The following is a 19,126-nucleotide window of genomic DNA, read 5'->3' as shown; positions in this document are numbered from 1 at the left end:
CTGACTCATGTCCATTGAGTTGATGATGTCATCCAACCATCTCATCCTCTGTCACCCCCTTTTCCTGCCTTCAATCTTTCCCAGCATCAGGGTCTTTTCCAGTGAGTTGGCTCTTCGTATCAGGTGGCCAAAGTCTTGGAGCTTCAGCTTCAGCATCAGTCCTTCCAATGGATATTCAGGGTTAATTTCTTTTAGGATTGACTGGTTTGATCTCCTTGCTGTCCAGGGGACTCTCAAGAGTTTTCTCAAGCACCACAGTTTGAGAGCATCAATTCTTCAGCGCTCAGCCTTCTCTATGGCACAAGAGGCCCGCCCCTCCTTTATGTAGGAGGCTCTTTCTCTTCTCTAGCCTAGGAACTCTTGCTCATCCATTAGCTCAAATATTTTCTCAGGGAAGCCTTCCCCTTAGAACAGCTCAGTCCTGAGCTCAGTTTGGCCCATTTAAACTTCAGTAGTTAGGGTGTTTTCAAACTGGGAAGCACTCCTAGTTCATTGGCCTTTTCCTTTAGAATACTAACCAGTTTGCAATTTTGTGTTTGTTTATTATTTGATTACCATCTGCTTGTACAACATAAGAACTATATCTCCTTTTCTCACTAGTGTCTTCAGGGCCTAATGTAAAGCTTGGCACACAATTTGTGCCCAATAATACTTGTTAATGAGTGAGCGAATGAATATAAAGAGAAGAACACATTAGAAAAACAGTTGAAAGGAAAAAAAAGAGACCAAGATTGTTAACAAGTAGGTAAGGGAAAATCCCATGGACAGGGTGGCCTGTGGGGTTGCAAAGAGTCGAACAGGAGTTAGTGAGTAAATACACAAGGAGAGGAATTACTGCCCCCAGGATTTGGTGATTGTATCAGTTTGGCATTAACGTTTTTTGACATAGGTTTCTGAAGTCCTAGAGAATTTTTCCTAAAAATCTAACACTCCTACCCAAAAGAATTAAGAGCAGGGACTCAAGTATATGTATTCCAAGGATCATGGCAGCATTATTCACAATAGCCAAAAGAAAGGAGGATACAACCCAAATGTCTATTGATGGATGAACAGATACACGAAATGTGGTCTCTATACACAATGGAATATTATTCCATCTTAAAAAGAAATAAAATTCTGGTACATGCTATAACATGGATAAAGCTTGAAGATGCCAAGTGAGATAAACTGGAAACAAAAGGATACATATTGTATACTTCCACTTACATGAAGAATCTAGAGTTGTCAAATTCACAGAGAAAAGAGGAAGTTAAATGGTGCTCTCCGGGGGCTGACGGAGGGTGGGAGAAGAAGGAAGGAAGGAGGAGTTAATGTTTAAGGAGTCTGGAATTTCAGTTTGGAAGATGAAGGTGTTCCAGAGATGGATGGTGGTGATGGGTGCATAGCAATTTGCAGATACTTCACACCACTGAGCTATACACTAAGAAATGGTTAAAACCATTCTATGGTATGTATTTTCTTTTTTGTTAGTTGCTCCGTTGTGCCTGACTCTTTGTGATCCTATGGACAGTGGCCCACCAGGCTCCTCTATCCATGGGATTCTCCAGGCAAGAACACTGGAGTGGGTAGCCCTTCCCTTTTCCAGGGGATCTTCCTGACCTAGGGATCCAACCCAGGTCTCCTGCATTTCAGGCAGATTCTTTACCATTTGAGCCTATGTATATTTTACCACAGATAAAACAAAAAGCAATGAAATGTTGACAACACAAACACATACCCCTAAGATTCCCTCAAGCTCAGAGTCCATTTGCTTAAAGTGAAGGCCCATTGTAGATATATAATTCTGTTTAAAACGCACCTGTTTATTATCCTTCATTTTGTAATTTCTGTTTTTAAAGTATCCAGATCTTCCTCTTTGCCCTCATGTTGAGTGGTGGGTAGGAGTAGTGGTCATGCAGTGTGGGCATCCATGTCTTTTTCTGCAGAGGTACCTTCTCCTCTGATGGCAGAGTGACACAGAACTAGAGTACCTCCACAACAAGACATCGGTCTTGAAGGTGGCACAGTGATAGAGAATTCACCTGCCGATGCAGGAGGAGACACGAGAGACGCAGGTTTGATCCCTGGGTTGGGAAGATCCCCTGGAGTTGGAGATGGCAGCCCACTCCAGGATTCTTGCCTGGAAAATTCCATGGACACAGGCAGGAGCCTGGTGGGCTACAGTTCCTGGAATCCCAAAGAGTTGGACATGACTGAACATGCCCACATGCAAACTTTCATTTCACACCGTTTACCAATTAGAAATGTCTCTAGGAGAAACCAGCACAGTCCTTGATTGTATCCTTTCTCTGTATTTGTAAGTTTGATTGGCTCTCAGATCCAATCTGTTATTTATCTATAGAGATAATCTGAAATCCGAGAGATGGAGAGTTTAAAGCTGAATCTAGACTTTCATTAGGATCACGCACAAAAGAGTACAGCTAGTATATTAATCTCTAACACTGTAATGAATGAAGAAAGATCCTCTCCGATGTGGATAAAACCCCCTTGTAGATTTCCAGAATCCCAGCCCTGAAAAGGCTTACCCAGAAAATTTGGCACGTGATGATGAAAATCTGTGTCCAAAGCCATCATCTCTGGACATTTAAAAAATGAGTTATAATTATCAGACAATATAATATTTGTTTTAGGTGTACAACATATTCAATATTTTTTCAACATTTTTATGCATTATGAAATGATCATGGCAGTAAGACCGGTCACCATACAAAGCCGTTCCAATATAATTGACTATATTTCCTATGGGAACATTATACCCTGTGACGTATTTACTTGTCATCACACTCGAGCATCACTGGTCTAACTCGCCACCTTAGAGGACGAACATTTAGAGAGCTCAGCTAAGGATGTATTCTTTGTCTTTTTTTTTTTTTTTTTGCTTCATTGTATGGTTTGCGGGATCTTAGTTCCCCAACAAGGGATTGAACCCTTTTCACAGCTGTGGAGGCACTGAGGCCTGACCACTGGACCACCAGGGAATGCCCTATCTAAATACTGTGTCTGAAACTATTTGTAAACAGTAAGAAAAGGACTTTGAAGTTGCCCTCAACATGAATTCAGTGTTCTGGGAAAAATGATTTTCCACATTTTGAACTCCAACCTACAACCAAGTAGTTGGCAGACATGAGAGGTTACTGAGTCCATCGCGAATCTAGTGAAACCATGAATCCTCTCTCTTCCAATGTGAACTCACAAAATAATCCGCATTTCCTTTGGGGAGTTCTTGTCCCCTTGAAGCACATCTGTTGACTCCAGGTAAATTACCCTGTTCTCCATTCTCTTCACCCCGAGAGACTCTTCCTCATTATTAAAGAATCATATGATTTCATATTTAAAGAGGACCTCCAGGATCGTGTAATTCAATCAGTTTTTTTTTTAATAGTTGAAGAAACTTAAGCCCAGGGAGATTAAGTGATTAATGTCTCACTGGATTAAAACCAACCGATCTAGAATTAGTTGTAGGCTCTTTTGATGGTCCTCATTCACGTTTGTCTAGGAGATATAGCTCATGAGAATGTGATCAAGTGGACCCCATTTTACCATGTGGAATTTACTGTTTTTCTTTCAGAGTTTATCAGGTAACACTTTGGAATCCATTGAGGCTGGGCATGATGTGAGGAGTTGAACATCATCTAGTCCCAGTGCATTGTTTCAAAAACCATAAGCCCCAGGTCCATTAACCCAAACTGCACCTGCTTCTTGTCCTGGAATGTTTTTATGTAAATCTCCGGAGTTTGAGGAGGATGTTTGGTTGTGCAGGGTGCAGGGATGGGAACACAGACGAGATTACACTGAGCTGGACTGTGTGGGACGGATTGTGGCGGCCACAGGATAGGGGCTGAAAGAGGATGAGGGGACGAATTAGTGAAGCTCCGTGACCAAGCTCCATGCCTCCTGGAACATCTGAGAGAGGAGTGTGGTGTGAGGAAAAGACCATCGGTTTAATGGTCAAAGTCGGTTCTGTCATTTACTAACTGTGTAACCTTGGGCTGGCTCCCCAGGTGGCTCAGTGATAAAGAATCCGCTTGCCAAGCAAGAGATAGGGGTTTGATCCCTGGCTTGGAAAGATCCCCTGGAGAAGGAAATGGCAACCCACTCCAGTATTCTTGCCTGGGAAATCCCTTGGACAGAGGAGCCTGCTGGGCTACAGTCTGGGGTCACAAAGAGTCGGACATGTGTTAGCGACTAAACAATAGCAACCTTGGTCAAATGAACTTGTGTACATCAGTTTGCTTATGTATAAAATGGGAGTAATTAATACTTACCTTGTGGTTGTGTTAGATGGATAAAAGATGACATAAATAAAGTTCCTGGTATGTATGATACATGCAAAAAAAATGTTCACATGTATGTACATATGATGTATGTGTGTGCATGGTATATTTGTATGTAGGGGGTTGGGTGAGTGTGTGTGTGTGTGTTTGTGTGTTGGATTCCAAAGGAAAAGTTGAGGTTTTCTATTATAAAGTGTTGCTTTTTTTTTTTTGAAAGATAACAGGTGATGTTCTCTATTACACACATTTCTGCAGTTTCTAGCAGTGTGTGAGGTATGAGTGTGAGCATCGTCACGATCTATTCCTTCTTGCTTCACTCAGACATCATGGAAACAAGCCAAAAGGGAAACAGTATGACTTCCATGTATCCCCCACCTCTCAGAAAAAAAGAAAACAAAAAATTCTCAAAAAATTCTGTCAACTCATAGAGTGTTTATTAAACATTTTATTTCCCCAGCACAAAATGGAGGGAAAGTAATTCCAGCTAACAGTGTCTACTGTCTAATTGGGAAAATAGTATTTTATACAGCAGACAACCAGAGAACCATACAAGGTGGTATGCAAACCATTACCAACTCGCTCTGTGTTCAGAATGGTCTCAGGGGCCGGAGTTGACTTGTAAAAGCATCTTGGGGGACTGTCTAGAGTTGTATTTGAAAGTGAGCTTTGGAGGCATGAGTCCTTGAACCATTACCATAGTTTTGTCTGGTCACTAAATTCTAATCCTTGATCAGCAAAAAGAAGAAAATATTTGCTTCTCAGGTATTTTGAAGATTACTACTACTACTACTACTACTAAGTTGCTTCAGTCGTGTCCGACTCTGTGCGATCCCATAGACGGCAGCCCACCAGGCTCCGCCGTCCCTGGGATTCTCCAGGCAAGAACACTGGAGTGGGTTGCCATTTCCTTCTCCAGTGCATGAAAGGGAAAAGTGAAAGTGAAGTCGCTCAGTCGTGTCCGACTCTTAGCGACCCATGGACTGTAGCCTACCAGGCTCCTCCGTCCATGGGATTTTCCAGGCAAGAGTACTGGAGTGGGGTGCCATTGCCTTCTCCGATTTTGAAGATTAAGCAGATAATATATATAGATCGCTAAGCACAGACTCTGTCACAGAGTGAGAAATATATATATATATATTTCTCGTTAAAGGTGAATCTTAAACAATCACAAGTGTTGTCAAAGGTGTGGGGAAATTGGAACCTTCATACACTGCTCATGAGTGAGTGAAAGTCGCTCAAGTCGTGCATGACTCTTTGCAACCCCATAGACTATACAGTCCATGGAATTCTCCAGGCCAGAATACTGGAGTGGGTAGCCATTCCCTTCTCAACCCACAACCCAGGGATCGAACCCAGGTCTCCTGCGTTGCAGTGGATTCTTTACCAACTGACCCACCAGGGAAGCCAAGAATACTGGAGTGGGTAGCCTATCCCTTCTCCAGCAGATGTTCCCGACTCAGGAATTGAACCGTGGCCTCTTGCATTGCAGGCAGATTCTTTACCAGCTGAGCTACCAGGGAAGCCCCATGGGGATGTAAAATAGTGCAGCCACTTTGGAAAACAGTCTGGCAGGTTTCCAAAATATTAAGCACAGAGTTACCATAGGACCAAGCTATTCCACTCCAAGAGAAATGAAAACATATACGTGCAAACACATACACAAATATTCAGAACAGCATTATTCCTAACAGCCTCAAATTAGAAACAACCAAAATGTCCATCAATGATGAATGGATGAACATAATGTTGTGTATCCACACAGTGAAATATTGTTCAGTAACAGAAACAAATGAAGTACTGATACACACTAAAATATGGGTGAACCTTGAAATCCAGATGAAAGAAGCCAGGCACAAAAGATCCATTTATATGATTTATGATTCCATTTGTGTGAAATGTCCAGAACAGGTGGATAATCCATAGAAGTCAAAGTAGATTTGTGGCTACCCGGGGATGGTGTGGGTGGTGATGAAAAGAGAATAATTGCTAATGGATCTGAGTTTCCTTTTGCGGGTGGTGAAAATACCCTAAAATTAGTGGTGGTGGTTGCCCAACATTGCAAATGTACCAAATAACTGTATGCTTTAAACCAGTGAAGTAGATGGTATGTGAACTATATCTCAATAAAGTAGTGAAAAAAAGAAAAAAAGGTGAATCTTTTTTTTTAACTTTTTATTTTGTATTGGCATATAGCCAACTGGGGCTTCCCAGGTGGTGCTAGTGGTAAAGAGCCCGTCTGCCAATGCAGGAGTCGTAAGAGACGTGGATTCGATCCCTGGGTGGGGAAGATCCCTGGAGGAGGGCATGGCAACCCACTCCAGTATTCTTGCTGGAGAATCCCATGGACAGAGGAGCCTGGCGGGCCATGGTCCATAGGGCACAAAGACTCGGACACAACTGAAGTGACTTAGCACAAACGCACATACCTATAGCTGATTAACAATGTTGTGGTGGTTTCAGGTGAACAGCAAAGGGACTCAACCATACATATACATGTATCCATTCTCCCCCATACTCCTCTCCCATCCAGGCTGCCACATAGCATTGAGCAAAGTTGAAAGACACGAGGTATTTGGACAAGTGGAGAGAAGCAAGCCAGCAGAGCAGAGCAGACAGGGACCTTGGGGTCCAAGCAGTGAACCGAGGATTTGAGAGAATTGTGGGAGAGGGTGGGGCGTCGAGGTAGGTCGGTGAGGATCACACGTCATAGTTCAGCGTCAGCCTACGATGCAATCTGAGGCCACCTTGGGGTGGTAGGAAGGGCAGAAAAAATGGAATTTTTCAGATGTATCAGAATGTAGCATGGACTGGAATGAGCAGGGGGGAAAATCAGAGATCTAGAGTAGCCCTGACAAGAGGAGACGTGTGTGTGTGTGTGTGCGCGCGCTCGCGCGCTGTGTGTGGGTCCTGGGTGCGTGCGTTAGTCTGTGAGGAACCCCGCGGGCGTCAGGGCCGGGCCTCTTTGTGGCTGCAGTGCGGGGTCCGGCCTCCCGGGGGCGCTGTGACCGCGAGCGGATCCGCCTGGTGGGGGTCGCACCACCACGCGGCGAGAACCCCCGTCCTTGCTCACAGCCCATCTCGCTTTCTGTGAAAATTGTCCTTGAGGTAGGAAGAGCCTCATTTTCCGTACAGAACAAACACAAATACCTTATTTCATATCTTCTCTGCCATTTTCGCCCTTGTCTGTAATTGGAAACCCTCGCCCCCTGTCTTACCTGTGGGATTCTGTCTTCAAACGTGAGATCCTCTTTCTCCCCTTGCCAGACCCTCCCCGTCTGTCTTCTGTTTTTCTCCTTCAAATTTTCACGATCTCTGATTTTATTCGTCAGTTCTTTTGATTAGGGATGGTAACGGAGCAGGGCAGAAGGGGTGTCGGGGGGTAGGATTCTTGTGTTTCATTAGTGTCTGATAAGCGCGTGGTTTGGCCAGGCTGCTTTCATAAACCCACACACTTTTCCGTGTGGCAGCCTCCCCTCTCCGTCTTTCTTGCAGACTCCGGTTTTGTGCTCAGAGGCGCGGAGAATTTGAGCACTTGCTACTCGGCGTCTTAACTCGCCTCCAGCCGATTCTGAACGTTGAGGTTCTCTTTGCCCTTTAGCTTGCTATTCACCATTTTCTTCTTATTCCTGGATTTTGCCCTTTTCTCTCAAGTTCACCGTTCGAGACTTTCTCTGGGGAGTCACCCTCAATGACAGCATCAAACTTCTCTCTGGTGGGGATGCGGCTGCCGGCAGCCCCGCCTGTTAGGCAGCCTCTGCCCCTGTGCAGAGTCCTTGTGCTGAGTTAGCACGTTCTTACCATCCTATATTGTGATCAGTGCCCCAAAGAGAACTGAACTAGCATCATCTTCAACAATTTTAATTGTCAAAGTCCCAGCTTCCCTGGTGGCTCAGACGGTAAAGAATCTGCCTGCCAATGCAGGAGAGGAGGGTTTGATTCCTGGGTGGGGAAGATCCCATGGAGAAGGGCATGGCAACCGGCTCCAGTATTCTTGCCTGGAAAATTCCATGGACAGAGGAGCCTGGCGCACTGCAGTCCTTGGGGTCACAAAGAGTCAGACACAAATGAGCAACTAACACACTTCCTTGGAGGGATATACCTGATTCCTGACTTCTAATTTGCTTTTGAGCTTTGGCCAGTCTTTCAGCTTTATCAGTGAGAATGCATTTCAGGAATCTCACACATCCACACCTTCTAGGTGAGAAGGAGGGCAAACAGCCCTCCAGGGCTGCCTTGACCTAGTCCCAACCTCTCAAGGCTGCCTTTGCTACCCGGCATACAGGAGGGTTAGCTTCCTACTGCGGTCTTCCTCCTGATAGCACAAGAAAGTTTCCAGGCCTTGCAAAGTTTCATACTCTGGTCCCTATTTTGGCATCAGTCTTCTGGATGGTGAAGGGTCTTTTGTTTGAGACCTTTCAGTAGAAACCAGAGCTTCTCCACTCTTGTAATGAAGCAATACACCCTATTTCATAGAATCCAAGATGACATCAATTTTAAGACATATTTTATGTCCCCCACACAAAAAAAGAATGTAGCCAATTAAACTATGACAATCACTGATTGTAAGACCATCGTGTGGAAAAAAATATGCAACTTAGAATCATAAAATATGTAGCACAGTGGTTGCTAAAATATGTAGCATAGGTCAACCTGCTAGGGTTTGAATCTCAGCTCTGTTTAATGTCTGACCTTGGGCAAGCCACTTAACTTCTCTTTGCCTCAGTTTCCTTATCTGTCGGGATGATCATAATAGTATCTACTTAGAAGGATAGATAAGGATTAAATAAATGGCTATACACACAACACTAAGTAGCTGGGTATAATAAAGCCTCAATAAGTGTCAACACCTTTTATCTGAATGCTAATAAAGAGTATGTGCGTGTGCATGCTCAGTCGCTAAGTCATGTTTGACTCTTTGCCATCCCGTGGACTGTAGCTGGCTAGGCTTGTCTGTCTGTCAGGTTTTCCAGGCAAAAATACTGAAGTGGGTTACCATTTCTTCCCTCAGAGGATCTTCCCCATCCAGGGGTCGAACCTGGGTCTCTTGCACCTTCTGTATTTGCAGGCAGATTCTTTACCACTGATGAAGGCAGGAGGAGAAGGGGACAATAGAGGATGAGATGATTGGATGGCATCAACGACCCGATGGACATGAGTTTGAGCAAGCTCCGGAAGTTAGTGATGGACAGGGAGGCCTGGCGTGCTGCAGTCCAGGGGGTCACAAAGAGTTGGGCACGACTGAGCAACTGAACTGACTGAATCTTTACCAGTGAGCCACCTAAGAAGCCCTTTTTAAAAGTATTATAAACGCCATGCATCTTAGACTGTTAACTGTTGCTGATTTATCTTGACGTGCTATATTTTGATGTTTTTCTTTCTCTCTCTCAATAGCCACTTACCCGTTTTAAAGTGCAAGTTGCGCATTTGTTAAGGCTTAAATTGGCTAGTTTTTTTTTGCCCCTGTGTTCTGATTCCACTAATGGTGGCCTCAACCAAGCAGAAAGCAGATATCCACAGTATCATTTTGAGGATTTGGGTAGGAAAATACAAATAAGGAAAGGAAGAAGATAGTGGGAAAGCCAGTAGGTTCTCTGTTTATTCACTGACAAAGAAGTGGCTATTTAAAAATGGATTTTCAAGAAGGAAAAAAGAATCAAGTAAAAATAAAAGTTAATTTTAGAAATTTTAGTTTCGATTGAAGATTGCTGATCTGCTTATTACTTTTCTTTTTTTGAGAGACATTTAGAATCAGAAAAATAACTATTGCTCAGCCATTCAACTTAAAGATAGTTAAGTGTTTTAGTTGGCTTATAATCTGATGGTCAAGGTTTAAAAAATTATTTTAGTGAAAAAAAATTTAAAGCTATTTCCTCTACCCACCTTGGGCTTCTCAGGTAGCACAGTGGTAAAGAATCTGCCTGCCAACGAAAGAGCCCGGGGTTCAATCCCTGGGTCAGGAAGATCCCCTGGAAAAAGAAAACACAACCCACTCTAGTCTAGCATTCTTGCCTGGAAAATCCCATGGACAGAGGAGACAGGTGGGCTACAGTCCATGGGGTCACAAAGAGTGAGACATGATGGAGCAACTGAGCACCTGAACACACACACTACCCATCTTGAGATTAGTGTGTCTTTTTCTATTCTTCTGGTGTGGCATCTAAAACAAATGGATTTCATGTTACAATCTTTCTATCATTAAAACACTGAATCAGGTAATCATTGCATTTCGTTTGCTTCACAGATGATCACCAAAAAGTACTCTTGTCATCAAGGCTTTATTGATATCTGTGGGGTTTTGTCCACATGGTACAGAGTTGACAAGCTAAACGAAAAAAGGAAAGCATACTGGGCTGAGCAAATGAGTTTGTTTGTGGTATTTGTATTGTGGTTGAAGCAGATAAATGGCTAGAGAGTAATATCACCATCGACTGGGAATAGACTGTGTGTCACATAGACCTCTGTGAATTCAACTTGGGGCCAGCTACTGGGGTCAGCTTCCATCTCTCCTAGGACCTTTTTCAGAAGAGAGATGTGAAGTTCCGGGTTGTTAAGTAAACTATTGTGTTTCAGTGAAGTTCAGGTGTCATACTGAACATATGGTTTTATGTTCCACCAAGAAAACAAAAATTACTCCTACAACTGTAGCACCATGACTTTTTTTTAATACCTTAGAATTTTTATTGGAAAGGTTTTTTGTTTTTTTTTAAAGTTTTCTTTGATGTGGACCGTTTTTAAAGTCTTTAGTGAATTTGTTACAATACTGCTTCTGTTTTATGTTTTGTTTTGTTTTGTTTGACCCCAAGGCATGTGGCATCTTAACTCACCAACCAGAGATTGAACCTGCATCCCCTGCATTGGAAGGTGAAGTCTTAACCACTGGACTGCCAGGAAGTCTCTGGGAAGGTTCTTGTACTTATTTTGGCATTGATTTTGCCCCTATATAGCTCTTGTGCATATGTAAAAGGAAAACTAAAAATGAAATACATTGGCTGAAGAATTTATAAAGCTTCGTTTTCAGAATGTGATTCTTATGAATCAGTTTCCTACTTGGAGTCTGTAATCTTCACGTTTTGCTGTGCAGGCTTGTCCTCTGTGCCATCAAAAGCATTGGTGATGGAGCATTTCCTAAAAGGTTCCTCCACTACTGTCTCTAGGATTCCCTTCTGAGTCACGTCACGTGTTTTATGCTGGTCTAAAGGCAGTGATAACTGTAGCCAACTACTGGTGGCTAACAGTGGTGGTAAGATGTATTTCGATTTCAGAAAAATTAAAATGTGGGTAAAGATGTGTCTCTTTAAAAAGTAATTTCATTTATTTAATTTTGGCTGTGCTGAGCCTTTGCTGCTGCACTGGCCTTCTCTAGTTGTGGTGAATGGCGGCTACTCTTCACTGTAGTGAGCGAGTTTCTCATTGCGGTGGCTTCTCTTGTTGCTGAGCATAGGCTCTAGGGTGCCCAGGCTTCAGTAGTTCCACCTCCCAGGCTCTAGAGCACAGGTGCAGTAGTTGTGGCACACGGGCTTAACTGCTCCGAGGTACGTGGGATCTTTCCGGACCAGGGATCGAACACGTATCTGCTGGCATTGGCATATGGAGTCTCCACCACTGAGCCACCAGGGAAGTCCCAAGATATCTCTTTAGGTTCACGCTGAAGTCTGTCTCTCTCTTACCCTGGACACAAAGGAGGCTTTTGTCCTCTGGTTCCAGAAATTGACGTTTCACACCAAAGGGCGGGGCAAGTGCTGGGCTGAATCGGTATTTAAATCGGTATTTATATTAATTTATCGGTATTTATATTAATCGGTATTTTCAGCTCCTCACCTTTCACTCAACAGCTCAGATCTCCTGTGTTCCCTTTCAAGCCTCTGATGAAGGCAACTGGGTGAACCTTTGGGGGAAAAGAAAAATCAAAACCCCGTACAGAACTTGTTCTGGACCTGTTCCCTTTCAACACTCCCTGGTGATGTCAGTGGAAGTTCTCTGGAGCACGTCATTCCGTAAACACGGGCACTGCCAAGGGATGAAGATTCTGTTGCTCCATTCTGTGCAAGGCGGTTGGCTAAGAAAATTGTGACATTTTCCAGGTATAGATGACAGTCGCTCTGAGGAAAGCACTGTTCTGAGTCTTTTGGGGATATGCTTTCATTGGAGTTTGTAATCTACTGCTTATAGCTAAGTGGGGCTGAGAAGGCCACATCTGTTGGGAAGGAAAAGTCTTGTGTCTGTGGGTTTTAGGGGATAATCTACATCACCATAATCTTAACACATAATTTGATCTGCCTAGAGAGATGAGCTCTTTGCCTAACACCCAGCAGGACAGATCGCACTCAGGAAGGTCACCCAAGATGCTTACTCTTTGTGCACGAAAATGTGTCAGTCTGTCTTTTCCGTTCTGCTATTTCCCGTTTTCTTTGAGCGCCGGAGTCTGTTTATTTGATTGTTTTATATTTGGGCAGCTGGGGACTGAGATATTTCTTTTCTGTTTGTTTCTCCAACTCTTTTTACAGTTTAACAAGTCAAATACAAAACTCAGGGGACTCATGATGGAGCTCTGAATAGCATCCCATTATTGATTGGAAATACTGCATTGGAATGCCGCAGAAGAGCCCCAAACCAAAACTTTTCAGATGCCTGAAGCTGTGAGCTTTCCAATTAGGCTGAAAGTTTCCCTTGATAACCAGTAGTGCTGAAGCTTTTAATATTGTTTTGGCCTATCAGTTCTTAGCATGATTTTCTAGTTATGAAGGCCAGCGGATCACTCGGTGTCAGCGAGATAGCTTGTACATCCCACTTGCACGCTTTCTGATCAAATATGCTATCTGAAAAAAAAGGAATCTTCGGCTTCACGTAAACTGATCGTAATTGGGAGCAGTTCGTCTTTCCCTTCTTCAATGCTATCTCCTCCTGTGCAGCCTATTTTGCATCCAGATATACATTTGAAAGTCGAAATCCCTTCGAGCTAAATATTCTAAACTGACAGAAGAATTTCTAGTGGCACACCAGCCTGGAGCCATGTTTTTATGAGGACATCACTTTCTATTTCTAAGCTTCAGTGTGCACTCTTGCTTCCTTATTGCTGGGAGCCATGCCACATCAACTTGCCTCCTTCTCAGCTTTTAATGTTTTTTTAATGGAGTCCAGTTTTCCGCCTAAGTTATGGCTAGCCTTCTGACAAACCATCAGACACCTAAGCAACCAGAATAGAGGTGTCCAGATGTGACATGGTGTGGGGGTAAACTTGCATGCCATTGAACAAAACCATATTCTAAGAATTCCTTTATACCTGGCCTCTGAATGTGCCATAAAGGCTAAAAGGGGCTTAAGAAGAACATTTTAAAAATTAATATGTGACCTGAAGTCTTTTCTTGTAAGCCACTAGCAAAGGCAATCATTTCTCAATCTGACTGGCGTGGTGAGTGTGTTGCCTGAACAGTGAAATAGCACAGCTGAATTTTTTTTTATTCTCAAGCTTAAAATTGCTCGTGGGGCTCTGAGGTTAGTTATCTAATGAAATAAAAGCAAGCGTGCTTTGCATGTACCTGGTCATTTAGAAGAACTTAAATAATTGTAAACTACAAAATGGTAAATCATTGCAGATGCAAATTCATCAAGGACAGTGGTATTTCTGTGATAAAGGAAGAAGTCTATGTTCTTGAAAGTCAGCAATCAATACAACTTGGAAGATATCCGCAGAACATTTGGTAATTAAATATGCCCTCAACTGAGAAATAATGCCTGGAGTTGTCCTGCTGGTAAGTAAAAGGTATGCCTTTATGCCTCGGTTTTACGATTACTGCTTGGAATCATGTAGGTGTTCCGGTTGTGAGGGTACACAATCTATAGAATAATATGAATAAATGTTCTAAGAGACAGAATTCATCTTATCTTTTTAGATTCACAGCAGCTGAGTCTTTCTTGGGATTCAGATTTCAGCTCAATGGTTTTCCCTCCCCTAGGAAACCTTCCCATCCTTGGGAGCCCACTCTGTGTCACCATCTTCCTTTATTTTTATTGTTGTTTGAAATGATTGTCTTCATTTGTTGGTTGGTCTGTTGATGCCTCTGCCTGGTAGAAAATCAACTCATTGAGAGTGGGATGTTGTTAACTGTCTCCTTTACCACTTTACCCCAGTTCCTAGAAGCAGTGACTAGTACATTGTAGGTTTTCAATAAATAATGAATGAATGCATGTATGAAAGCAGAACTCTGACTACAATATAACTCCAAAAAGAGTTATAGAACATTGGATGGCTCATGAGCTGGATGTAAGATATGGCCGTTTATGACATCTGAAATGTAGTCTAATGAGGTCAGGAATTTTCTTTTTTCCTTTTTTTTTTTCCACACCACATGGCTTGCAGGATCTTAGTTCTCAGACTAGGGACTGAACCTGGGTCACTACAGTGAAAGCACTGAGTCCTAACCACTGGACTACCTGGGAATTCTTGGGAATTTTCCTTATACTTGAAAAAAATTCCTACAGCATCATGCACGGCATCTGATATTTTAAGCAATTGGAGGTGGGTTAATGCAGAGGTGTTGGGGAGATAAGCTGGTGTTACATTCATTGCAGGGCTGTTATAGGGAATGTGCAGGGAGGGTGGTTCTCTCAGGGTGCCCACTGACTGGGTGTCCCAGGAATAAGACCTGCAATACCAAGTTAGCGTGATTGACAGGGACCATCCTTTCCAGTGTTAGAATTCCTTGAACAAAGTTTGAAATTCCTTGGACAAAGCATTTTTCCTTGGACAAAGGATAGGAAAGTCTTTTAGCAATCGATTAATAGTTTGGATACTTTCTGTTAATACGTCTTGCAGTCTTTTACATTGGTAAAAACTGTTGTTGCCAAAAAAGCAGTTTGGCTGTTGGAGTCTGATATTCATTAGAAAGATTAGTAACTTAAAGAAAAGTACTTCTTTGAATTTGATGTATTTTACAGGAAGGGGCCTAGTTTGATGTTGCCCAGCTTAACTTTTCATACAAATTGCCCTTGAGGAGTGTTTTTTAATCTGATGCATTTTTATCCCTATCTTCTGAAGTGGCATTTAAAAAAAAAAAAATAGGAGGCTAGAGTAACATGGAAAGCAGCTTTTATTCACTCCAAGGACAACTAACGCAAATACAACCAAGGGCAGAATTAGTCTCTAGGTGCATATATTAGCCTAAGGGTGTCATGGGTGTCTGTGTCTTACTCAGGAAACTCTTTAAAAAATGATTACCTTGTGATTAGTATCTGATGCCAGTGGTATATTTTCACTTGAAATGTCTGAGGTCTTTATTTCCTTGAGACAATGAATGAACTTCTTTTCACCTTGTTCTTGGCTGTGTTTCTTCCTTGATCTTAATATAGACACACAAGCCTTCCTGGTGCTTCCCTGGTGGCTCAGATGGTAAAGAATCTGCCTGCAATGTAGGAGACATGGGTTCAACCCCTGGGTCAGGCAGATCTCCTGGAGAAGGAAATGGCTACCCATTCCAGTATTCTTGGAGCTTTCCTGGTGGCTCAGACAGTAAAGAATCTGCAATACAGGAGACAAAGGTTCAATCCTTGGGTGAGGAAGATCCCTTGGAGAAGGGAATGGCTACCCACTCCGGTATTCTTGCCTGGAGAGTTCCATGGACAGAGAAGCCTAATGGGGGTATAGTCCATGGGGTCTCAAAAAGCAGCATACAACTAAGCAACTAAGACTTTCGCTTTCACATACCAAGGCACTCTTGTTGGCCTGCTGCCCCTGCCAATGGTAGATTTCCCAGTAACAGTTTCTCTTCATACTATAATTCCAGTCTGGTCACATCAAAAATACTTACTAATGCCTTTTTTATATTTAAAATGTATATTCTCTACCAGGTGGTATATAATCAGAAAAACAGAATTAGCATTTTCTTATGGATTCTATTGAATGCTTCTGTTGGGTCCAGCTACCAATGGAAGCCATCTGAAGGATGAGTTTACACGTTTGACTAAATGTGGGAAACAGAGACACAACAGTGCTTGCTCTTCCTGGCTAAAACTCATTAATACAATTTTGTTCAGGTTCCAAGACTCTTCAAAAATGAGTTTGGGGGTAATTTAAGGTCCAGCCTTTAATCACCAACCACTGCCTGACTCTTTCATCATTTCAAGGGTTTCAAGAGGACAGTGGATGATGTATGGATGATGGCAATGACTGGATTGTGAACCACATATGGAAAAGCCATAATCCATGGCTTTGATGTCAAGAAGCCACAGCCTACCAATCTGATGATGTCAGTGTGAAGGGTGAGGAATTGTCAGGCTATTGTTATTGGTTTTTCAAAAATAAGGAGCTAGTAGTGAAGGTTTCCTGGTGGCTCAGTGGTAAAGAATCTGCCAGCCAGTGCAGGAGACAGGTCCAGATACCTGGTCTGGGAGAATCTCACATGCTTCAGAGAAACTTCACAACTATTGTGCCTGTGCTCTAGAGCCCTGGAGCCGCAGCTACTGAAGCCTGCATGCCCTGGAGGCAGTGCTCTGCAACAGGAGAAGCCACTGCAATGAGAAGCCCACCCACCACAACTAGAGAGCAGCCCCAGCTCTCTGCAACTAGAGAAAAGCCCTCTCAGCGATGAAGACCCAGCACAGCCAAAAATAAATAAACAAAATTATGTTTTAAAAAGGAGCTAATGAACTATTTTTCTAGGGAGGGACATATATGTGAACAGGCTCTTTTGGAAAAAAAAAAAAACCTAATGTAAGTGCCCCATTGTTGGACTTATTTGAAGTATTTTGCACTTGAAAAATGTGTTTTTTTGGTCATACAGCATGTGGGATCATAGTTCCCTGACCAGGGATTAGCCCTGCACCCCCTGGATTGGAAGCATGGAGTCTCAACCACTGGACCACAAAGGAAGTCCCCTTATTTGAAGTATTTTGTTCATGTTTTCTAAAATAGAGATGTGCAGGAAGAAAGGGCATGTCTGTGAAGATGATGAGATCAGTAGTTGGGGTTCTTGGAGGATAAGGCATGGCCTTCTAGAATTTGTCATTAAGGTGTTTTGTTATGTTTCTTTCCAGAAAAAAAAGGATGCGAGAAGGAAGAACCTGGAACGAGGGAGAAGGGAGGAAGAAGGATGGAGATCAGGAACATGGCCAACCTGGGTTCTCATTTGTAACTAGGGAGTAAAGGCTTGCCTTCAGAAGCTTGCATGTCATATTTAACTGGTGCCTTCCTATAACATCTTGACTTAATAAAGAGACTAGCAAAACGAAAAGAGAAGAAAAATGAAAGAAAAAATCCACAGCAAGACAATAAAAAGTTTCCTCTTCACACCCATCGCCGTGGGGGTTTTTCCTTTGTGCCTCGTGGCTTATCCCACTGAAACGCATCAATTTTTGCTTTTATGCTGGAAATGCCCGAAAAACATTTGAAGCTTCCCAGCTACCCCTTGCGGGTGAGAACATTTCACAATGTGTCTCCAGGGAAGGCTAGGGGGCCAGGGTCGGGTAGAGAGGAGGCTTTCTCCCCTTCACAGGGAAACAAAGGACAGAACCTCCGAGTTCTTGACCCAATGTGTGACCTCGGGCTCAAGGCAAAACATTTTATCTCTGGGTCCTAGTGACATAAGCTCTCTGGGCTCTGTGATTGTGCTCTAGGATGTGACCAAAAACCTTTGATGGAATTACTGCCTCCCCTCTCTCTCTCTGCCCGGCCATTTATTATTCTGTATATTTTCGAGAGCTGTGGGAAACTTTCATAACCAAAGCCTAAGCCAGGCGAAAACTTGTTCTATTTGGAATTTGTAATGAAGTCAAAACATGGCCTGGATTTTCTGAAAGGCTCCTTTGGCTGCCTGCAACAGCCCCAGGGCACAATCAGCCGGGGATGGAGAAGCCCTAGGAGCAGATTTCGTTACCAAGAATAGGACACAACAATATTTGCCTCCAAAACACCACGGCTGCTATTTACCTTCTCAGCTGGAAGAAGTGAGAGAGAAATGCAGATTTCACATAAAGCGCAAATACCAATTCTTTCACTTCTAATTTTGGGGATTTTCTCCCCCTCTCTGAGCTCCCTCTAAACAAAAGATTAGGGAGAGTTTTTAGCATATTTGATTTCCTGACCTAAGGGAAGAAATTCCTTATTTCAGAACTTTTGACCCCCAAAGAGCTCTTACTTTTGCCTGAAAGCCTGAATAAAAATGGTTAGATGTGTAAAGCGATTGTGGGTTTTGCGAGTGCTTTCTTTTGTGCACTGTGCATGTTGGTGGGTGTTGGTCTGCAGGGAAATACTATGAGAAAAACAAGTTTTCTCCTGGTTTGGATGGAAAACTTCACCCACTTTTCAGAAGCTCTCGCAAATTATTTACTGGCTTAAACCTGATTCCTCCAGAGGAGCCTCGGTCCCTCACAAAAGTGCTAAGTGGTAAGATGTAGTTCCTAATTTTTATTTAAGTCAAAGGTTAATAGTATGAGGGGAGTTGGTCCTTCACTGTTTCAAGTTAATATTTATTTTTTTCACCGTCGTTTAAAGACTTTCCTACGGCCCTTATTTCACTGCTGAAAGCAGAGTAAGAGAACTCAGATTTCATGCCCCCAGGCTTGAATAAAGGAATAAAAACAGCACAACATTTGCATCTATTTAACAATCTCTGTTCTAAGAGCCCCCTCACAGGGAGAGGAGGGGAAAACCGTATCTCTAGGTGAAATGAGGCTCTTCAGAGATCTTTGCTGAAAACACAATTCAGAGAAAGATAATCATTGTCAGAAATGACCTAGGAATTCAAGGTCTTATGATTGAAAACACAAAGCTAAGAAAGGTGCATTCTCTTGCCTCCCTGCCTGCCCGGATATCAGTGAACATCAGCTAAAGGTGGCTGAAGAACCAATTTCATGCATCT

General features: G+C 42.9%; 1 long non-coding RNA gene across 1 annotated transcript; it reads left to right on the top strand.

Moving 5' to 3' along the window:
* Window positions 1-7,187: 7,187 nt before the first annotated feature.
* Window positions 7,188-18,444, top strand: LOC145534671 (uncharacterized). Its single transcript, XR_014074861.1, has 4 exons — window positions 7,188-7,379; window positions 13,868-14,023; window positions 16,395-16,529; window positions 17,304-18,444. It is a non-coding gene; the product is annotated as an uncharacterized LOC145534671 (long non-coding RNA).
* The last annotated feature ends 682 nt before the right edge of the window (window positions 18,445-19,126 follow it).

Source organism: Giraffa tippelskirchi, chromosome 14 (assembly GCF_054371585.1).
Source record: "Giraffa tippelskirchi isolate mGirTip1 chromosome 14, T2T-mGirTip1v1.2.pri, whole genome shotgun sequence".
NCBI lineage: Eukaryota > Metazoa > Chordata > Mammalia > Artiodactyla > Giraffidae > Giraffa > Giraffa tippelskirchi.
Note: the sequence above shows the minus strand (reverse complement) of the source record. Positions and strands in the feature narration are given on the sequence as shown.